The sequence below is a fragment of the Chrysemys picta genome, chromosome 2, assembly GCF_011386835.1.
Source record: "Chrysemys picta bellii isolate R12L10 chromosome 2, ASM1138683v2, whole genome shotgun sequence".
In the NCBI taxonomy this organism is placed as follows: domain Eukaryota; kingdom Metazoa; phylum Chordata; order Testudines; family Emydidae; genus Chrysemys; species Chrysemys picta.
This window is the reverse complement of record NC_088792.1, coordinates 186,830,217-186,838,405: the sequence shown is the minus strand read 5'-3', so window position 1 is coordinate 186,838,405 and position 8,189 is coordinate 186,830,217. Positions and strand designations below refer to the sequence as shown.

The following is an 8,189-nucleotide window of genomic DNA, read 5'->3' as shown; positions in this document are numbered from 1 at the left end:
CTATCTTGCTTCCTTTAAGACAAAATAAGACAAATGCACAAAAAAAGAGAGAGAAAACAGCCAAGATGTAAAATGTCTCTTCTGCTGACTTTTACTTGCAACCTTGCCTCTGGAAAAATACAGGCGTGGCTCACAGTCTTATCAGCCACTCTTAGGGTTACCATATTTTGTGCCTCCAAATGGAGGACACTCCACGGCCCCGCCCCCAGCCCCGCCCCCAGCCCCGCCCAACCCCGCCCCCTCCCCAAAGTCTCCGCCCCCTCCCCTGCTTCCCGCGAATATTTGATTCGCGGGAAGCCTGAAGCAGGTAAGGGGGGAGTGGGGGGAGGAGGCGCGGCCCAGGCTGGCCCCCCGGCGTTTCCAGCCTGGGTCAGCTCGGGCCCTGGGGTGCCGGCCCCGGCCGACCACCCCCGGCCCGCCCAGCACTGCCGGCCCCCGGCGGCCCGGCGCACCCCCCCGGCTCCCGGCCCCCCGCGGGCCCGGCTCCCCGCCGGCCCAGCTGACCGGCTCCCCGCGGGCCCGGCTGACCCGGCTCCCCGCGGGCCTGGCGGACCCGGCTCCCCGCCGGCCCGGCTCCCCGCGGGCCCGGCCGACCCGGCTCCCCGCGGGCCCGGCCGACCCGGCTCCCCGCGGGCCCGGCTCCCCGCGGGCCCGGCCGACCCGGCTCCCCGCCGGCCGACCCGGCTCCCCGCCGGCCCGGCTCCCCGCGGGCCCGGCCGACCCGGCTCCCCGCCGGCCTGGCTCCCCGCCGGCCCGGCCGGCCCGGCTTCCCGCCGGCCCGGCTGACCGGCTCCCCGCGGGCCGGCTGACCTCCCGATTTTCCCGGACATGCCCGGCTTTTGGGGATTTCCCCCCGGACGGGGATTTGAGCCCCCAAAAGCCGGACATGTCCGGGAAAATCCGGACGTATGGTAACCCTACGGGTGGGGGTGTGGGGTCTGGGAGGGATTAGGGTACAGGAGGGGATTCCGACCTGGGGCAGGGGGTTGGGGTGCCGGGTGTGAGGTCTGGGAGGGAATTTGGGTGTGGGAGGGGGTTCCAACCTGGGGCAGGGTTTCTGGGTGCGAGCTCCAGCCAGGCGGCACTTACCTCAGCCAGCTCCTGATCAATGGCACACGGGTGCTAATGCAGGCTCCTGACCCCTGGTCTCCCTCCGCTGGCAGGCTCTGAGCAAGGCCTGCGCCGAGAACATGGATGACGAGCTCTCGATCCTGCTGACAGCACCCCCCAGCACAGACAAACTCCAGCACATCTTGGAGGTGAGCAGAATGGGGAGGGGCAGCAGGGGTTTTACCTTAGCCCTGGGGACTCCTAGAAAGAAGAGACTGGAAAATCCATGTTTCTATTGGATCCTTCCGAGTATGCATTTGTGATATAAACTCACTGGGTGACCTTGGGGTAACTCACTTCCCCCTTACGGCATCAGTCTTCTCCACTATCAAATCTACACTGGGGAAGAAGGACAGAAGCCCCGACAATCACCTTCACCTCTGGGTGTCTGGTCCTGGGAGCCGAAACCAACTGGACTATCTGCCCCATCTCCTAAACTGCCCTGTCTTTCCCTCCTAGGCCTGGTCCTTAGTGCTCAACCTGGCCCCTTCCCAGCTTGTCCCTGACCTTTAAAGGACTCTCCAAGCCCCTCCCATGCCTGCTTCCCTTGGGGTCTCTCTCCTGGCTGAGCACAGGCTGCCCTTCTATCTCTCAGCAGGCCTGGGTCCTAATCACAGGCTGCGTCTTGTCACGTGACCCCCACACTTATTCCCTTCACCCTAGGGAGCTGCATCACCTGGGCCAGGTGCAGTTGAGCTCCAACCCCTTTCCTGGCCATCTCACCCTGGGACAGGTTGAAACTGGAAACCTGTGGGTAACAGTAACTGGTTGCTCGCAAAGGTGCTGAAGACACAATGGAAGAGGAAATCCTTTGGCCTGGATTGAAATTATTCCGACTGAAAGTGAATGAGAGAAAATAGGTCCAGAGTTCTCTTCCTAGCAGCAGAAAATGTAGCGATTGATAGAGGTTCAGGTCAGAAAGGACCATTATGTGCATCTAGTCGCCCCTCCTGTATAACTCAGGGCCTAGAATGTGACCAAGTGGTTCCTTCAGCCAACCATAGCATGGGACTGAGCCAGAGCATGTCTTTTGGAACGACATCCACATGCAGGAGAGCCAGCTGGCTACCAGAAAATCTCTCTTCTGCAGTGACGTGGGGTTAAGGGACACGGGGGAAAAGACATGGAGGCTGTGACTAAACTTAGAGCAGCAAGGCCAGGAAAACCAGGGTTAGGTCCCAGGCCTGGCTATCAGATCTACTGTTTTCTATTCCTGGCTTTGGGACCATGAGCGAGTCTCTGCACCGCTGGGTGCCTCGGTTTCCCCAGCTATCAAATGGAGCTAATCAAGGTTTTGTTTGTTCTCCCCATTTTACAGGGTGGGAAACCGAGACACAGTTGGGACCTGTCTACACTACAGGTCTGTCGTGCGTTTGTAATCTGCTGACCCCCACATGTTGTTCAGAGCCTATGGACAACACAGCTCCTAAAGGTACGTTTGTTCTGTGCTTATCCCCTATGTACCAGCAGGGCTGGACAGCATTTCTCACTGTGATGTGGGGAGCAGGTCCTGGGTACTAAGGGTCTGAAGAAGCTCTCAAGGACTAATTTTTTAAAATAATTGTTATCAATGAATTGGGAGAAAACATACAATCACTGCGGATAAGATTGGGGGGTGACAAAATACAGGCAGAGTGGTAATTCCTGATGGGGAGAGGGCAGTGATACAGAGCGATCTGGCTCATTCGGCCAGCTGGACCCATTCAAAGAAAACAAGTTTGAGCAGAGCCCAATGCAAGGTCCTATGCGTGGCAACAAGGCACGCCGGCCACACCTCCAGAATGGGGACGTGTATCCAGGAAAGCAGTGACTCTGAAAAGGATTTAGGGGCCAGAGTGGAGAAGCCACTCAACATGAGCTCCCAGTGTGATGCTGTGGTGAACAGGGCTAAAGCCATCATTAGACGAAGGAGCAGAGCCGTGAGTAGGATAGGGAGGTGACACAGCAGCAGTGAGACTGCTATTGGAATACTGCCTCCAGTGTTGGTGTCCTCCTTTGAAAAAGATGGTCCTAGAAATTGGAGCTGGGGCAGCAAAGAGCCACCAAATGTTCTGAGGGCTGGAGAAAAATGCCTTCTAGTGAGCTATTGAAAGAGCTCAACCTGTTTAGCTTATCAAAAGAAGATTGAAGGGGACTTCATTGAAGTGTTGATGTGCCTTAATGGAGAGAAAATACTGGGGATTAAAGGGCTCTCTAGTCTAGCAGAGAAAGGCAGAACAAGACCCAATGGCTGGAAGGTGAAAAGAGACAAATTCCTATGACAAATAAGGCACAAATATTCAACAGCGAGGATGATTGAACACAGGAAGAAGCTACCAAGGAAAGTGGTGGATTCTCCATCTCTTGATGTCATTAATAAAGACTAGATGCCTTTCCGGAATGTGTTTGCCCCAAAAGTAGCTATTGTGATAGACAGGAGGCCTGTGATATGCAGGGGGTCAGATTAGATGCTCTAACTGTCTCTTCTGGCCATAAAGTCTACTCATTTCTGAGAAACCGAGTGTAGCATTGGGAGCAGCTTGTGATGTTTTACTGTCTAGCCGGCTTGCTTCCTAGAATGAACACTCATTGAGCGGGGTGATCCCCAGAGAGTAGCTCAAACCTCCAAAGTGTCTGCCCTGTGGCAGGACATTAACACTGCAGGGGAGGGGTGGGTGTGGCAGTGACATCACAAAGGCCTTTTGCAGGACCTCGGCCTATTGGCCAAAGGTGCAGGGGAGGTGGTGACCTCACAGAGGGATGCTGACATCAGCCAGGCAGGACAGGGGCGCAGGGCCAAGGAAACCTCAGAGACCCCTGTGGCTTTGCTTCAGCAAGTCTCCTCTCGAGATCTCTCTTTGAGGTCTGAGAGAGTATTTGGGTTCGTGTATGTGAGCACCAGGAGGAACCTCTTTTGAGTTTTCTCCTTTCTTTTTCCTGATTTCATTAGAAATCTGACGTCCCTGTTTAGAAGGTAAGAGCCTCCGAGAGGTTTGGAACCTGTTCAGTCTGCTGCATCTGGCTCCAGCTGAATTTTAGGCATGGAAAACACTAGCTTAAGGTGGCCAAATTTTATTCCCCACCTGGGATTTTGTCCCTTAGAATCTCTGGGGACATTAAGGTTTGTCCTTTTTCTTTTACCTTTTCCTCTATCCCTCCCTCCTTTCTTTTCATCTCTTACTTCTTTTGTCCTTTCCCTGTTCCCCTCCCACCACCAGGAGGGGTGTGTGTGTGTCATGGGGGTTGCTCTACAACTCCCATTGTGGGAGGTCCACCGAAAAATGTGGGGCTGAAATAGTGCTCAGACAGTGATCCCCAGCGGTGACCTGGGCCATCCTTTGGGCTCTCTGGTGAGAACCCTCATCCTCCCGCCCCTCGGTCTCTACCCTGATTGGCTGAGCAGGGGGTTATTGACAGGGAGGAGACTCAGGTCCCTGTTGTTTTCTTTTAAGACCAAGTAAATAGTCATAACCAGTCATATGTTCGACAAATTTTGCTGCGTCTCTGCAGTTCATTCTTTTCTCTAACATTCCAGTTCTCCTAAAATACTTGCTGAATAATTACTATGAACTCTTGCTGGTCTGGAACTCACTTGAGAGCACTTTATTCAGGTCATTCAATGTCTGAAATTCAAGATCCGATGGTTAGTTTGAAAATCAGGGCTCTTGGGTCCTATTCCCAACTCTGCCACGGACTGGCTGTGTGACCTAAGACAAGTCAATTCTCCTTTCTCAGCCTCAGCTTCTCCCTCTTTCAAGTAGGGATAACAATCCGCCCTATTTACCTCCCGGCAGGTGGAGAATGGGGATCTATTGGAGAGTGTCACTAGGAGCAGTGCATAAGATGAGGTGTCCTATCCTGTTTACTCAGATCAGATTAGGACATAATAGAATGGCTGAAATAGTCTATTTTATTTGTATTTTATTATGTTGCAATTGTTAAAAGCAGCACCTACTTAGCTCAGACTGAAACATCTTATCTAATTTTTGAGATCTAAGTATCTCCTCTTTGTGTAGCTCAAACCTCCAAAGTGTCTGCCCTGTGGCAGGACATTAACACTGCAGGGGAGGAGTGGGTGTGGCAGTGACATCACAAAGGCCTTTTGCAGGACCTCAGCCTATTGGTCAAAGGTGCTGGGGAGGTGGTGATCTCACAGAGAGATGCTGACATCAGCCAGGCAGGACAGGGGCGCAGGGCCAGGGAAACCTCAGAGTCCCCTGTAGCTTTGCTTCAGCAAGTCTCCTTCTCGAGGTCTCTCTTTGAGGACTGAGAGAGTATTTAGGTTCATGTACATGAGCGCCAGGAGGAACCTCTTTTGAGTTTTCTCTTTTCTTTTTCCTGATTTTACTAGAAAACAGACGTCCCTGTTTAGAAGGTAAGAGCCTCCGAGAGGTTTGGAACCTGTTCAGTCTGATGCATCTGGCGCCAGCTGAATTCTAGGCATGGAAAACACTAGCTTAAGGTGGTCGAATTTTATTCCTCACCTGGGATTTTGTCCCTTAGAATCACTGGGGACATTAGGGTTTGTTCTTTTTGTTTTACCTTTTCCTCCATCCCTTCCTCCTTTCTCTTCATCTCTTAAGTCTTCTGTCCTTTCCTCTGTTCCCCTCCCACCACCAGGAGGACTCTGTGTGTGTGTCGTGGGGGGTGCTCTGCAGTGGGAACAGGGACAATTCTCCAACTTTGGGCAGTCGAGAGCCTGGGTGAGATAAGGGGCGTTAAAGCCCTTTGTGAAGGAGAAAGGGGAGTTTCACGGTGTTGAGCACCAAGGAATTCTAAACTTTGCTAAAACATCTAGTCTGCAGAAACCAGAAATGGTTGGGGCCACATTGTAACCATTGTCTTTTTTAAGCCCATTGAGGGATGTGAGTCCCACCCTTTTAGGTATCTGGGGTGCTGGGAGAAGAGAAGAGGTGCCTGTCTCCATTTTATGGCCTCAACAAACTAAGTGCTGTGCCCCAGTTCTCGTCAGAGATCCCTGAAAAAGAACGTCTTCCCATCCATTAACATACCTGGAAAGATACTGGAACCCCTTATTAAACAATCAGTTTGTCAGCACCTACAGGACAATTTGGTTCTTAGGACTAGTGAGCATGGACTTGTCAAGAACAAATCATTCCAAACCAATCCTAGCTCCTTCTTTGGCAGGGTTACGGGCCTAGTGAAGTAAACAGTAGATGTGATCCATCTTGGTGTTAATAAGGACATTCTCACAAACAAACTAGGGAGATGTGGTCTAGATGCAATTAGTATAATATGTGTGCACAGATGGTTGCAAGCCCGTACTCCAACAGCCCAGAACCAAACACTCCTTCTCCTGGGCAGTGCGCTCCGACCTCTAATGGTCAGATGCTGCTTAGCACTGTCAGAGCAGCTTTTGCTGGGGGATTCTCCCAGCACTTTCCAATAGTGGGAAAGTATGAAATCCCCATTTGACTGCTGGGGACAGAGCCTAGAGCGGGGAGCAACTTACCCAAAGTCCCACAGGTCAATAGGAAACTCAGGCGCAGGGCTGGGAGTCACTGCCCCTCCCACTCCCAGGTCACCGCCCAAGGGTGGCTCCTCTGGCAGAGGTGCGGGGAAGGGTCACTCTCTCCTGGCTGGGCTGTTCTTTTCACTCCAGTAACATTGCAACGGCTTTGGGGAGAGGCTCACTCCCAGGATCAGATACAGGAGGGGCAGCAGGGTCCAGGGAACAGGGGCTATTCCTGCCCTGCCACTGTCTGTCTGAGAAACCTTGGCCTTGTCATTCCCTGGCTCGGTGCCTCAGTTTCCATTCTCGCCAGCCTGTGCCTATTTCCCTGCAGTTTCACCTGCGTGTTGGTGCCAGTCCCATCCCCGCACTGCACAGTCTAATACCGGCTCCTCTCTCTTGCCAGCACTATGACACCTGCCGTGGAGCCAGAGCTGGAGACCCACCTCCTCCGAGCTGCCCTGCACGCCGTCTTCACCAAGGGCATGGAGAAGGACACCACCCAAGTGCAGGTAGATCATGCTAAAGTCATGGATTGAAGAGCCAGCTGTCATCCTGCCATGAGTCCTTGCTAATTGCCTGCAGTGGGATGTGAATGAGAGAGGCCAGGATATGTGTTTGGGGGTCTCACCAGTGTTTCCCAGAGACCCCACTTCCCATCCTGTGGCAGGTGTAGCCCCACTTTCCCTAACTCTGACCCATGGCTCTCCCTTGCTTTCAGGATCTGCCTAGGGTCTTGCCAGACCTCCTGGATGCCATGCTGGGGAACCTGCTGGCAGAGTCCCCAGACACCGACAGGCTCCAGTACATCTTGGAGGTGAGCCCGATGAGAGAGGTGGGGACAATTTTACCTTCACTCTTAGATCCATTTTCCAGTCTGTCCTCCTAGCCGGGCCCCAAGTGGGCATCCTTGGTCAGGGCAGTCAGTGCAATGCCTCCTTTCCCCACAGCACATTAACTACTAGATCGTGTCCACGGTGCCGCGAGAGAGAGCCAGGGCCGTTAAGAGCAGCACTGCCCTGCTCAGATTCACCATCACCCTCCCTGAGTTTGACGTAAGTGACCTCTGACCCCAGCTTCCTGACTCCAGGCGTAGGTGATCTGGCTCCGACGGGCTGTAGGATCTGCTGCTGCAGGGGCTGTGGGTTAGGAGTGTTCCTCTTGGGGAGGCAGAGTCAGAGCAGAGAGTGAGCCTGGCTTGAGTCAAGTTCTTCTTGTCCTAGTTAAGTGGTGACTCTGGGCTTTTAAGGGGACTGTGCTCCAGGTTCATGCCTCCCTGTCATCCTGGAGCAGCTGGGGAAGCAAGTCCTCATGGAGGGCCCTGCAGAGGGGCTGAGGGGAAGCAGAGTCCTGGCCCGGGGGGGACTGGGAGCTGACAGGAAAATGCTGATGGAGTCCCCTCTCCCTCTCCCGTCCATTAGAACTCAGCGGAATTCCCCAGGATGGGTCACCACATGGCACAGCTAGCTCTGTCCGTCAGTGACCCAGCCAAGGACATCAGCCGGCAGGCCAGGGAGGGGGTTTACCGGCTCTACCAGCTGCTGCTGCACCAGAGGAGTAAGGAACCCAGCTGGGAAATGGCACCCGCTAGAAGAGTGAGACTGGGACCCCAGCCAATTTCTCTCAG

At 53.9% G+C, this 8,189-nt stretch overlaps 1 long non-coding RNA gene across 1 annotated transcript; it reads left to right on the top strand.

Annotated features, from left to right (window-relative positions):
* The first annotated feature begins 788 nt into the window (after positions 1 to 788).
* On the top strand, positions 789 to 7,041 carry LOC135981028 (uncharacterized). Its single transcript, XR_010597983.1, has 3 exons — positions 789 to 1,259; positions 2,429 to 2,542; positions 6,969 to 7,041. It is a non-coding gene; the product is annotated as an uncharacterized LOC135981028 (long non-coding RNA).
* The last annotated feature ends 1,148 nt before the right edge of the window (positions 7,042 to 8,189 follow it).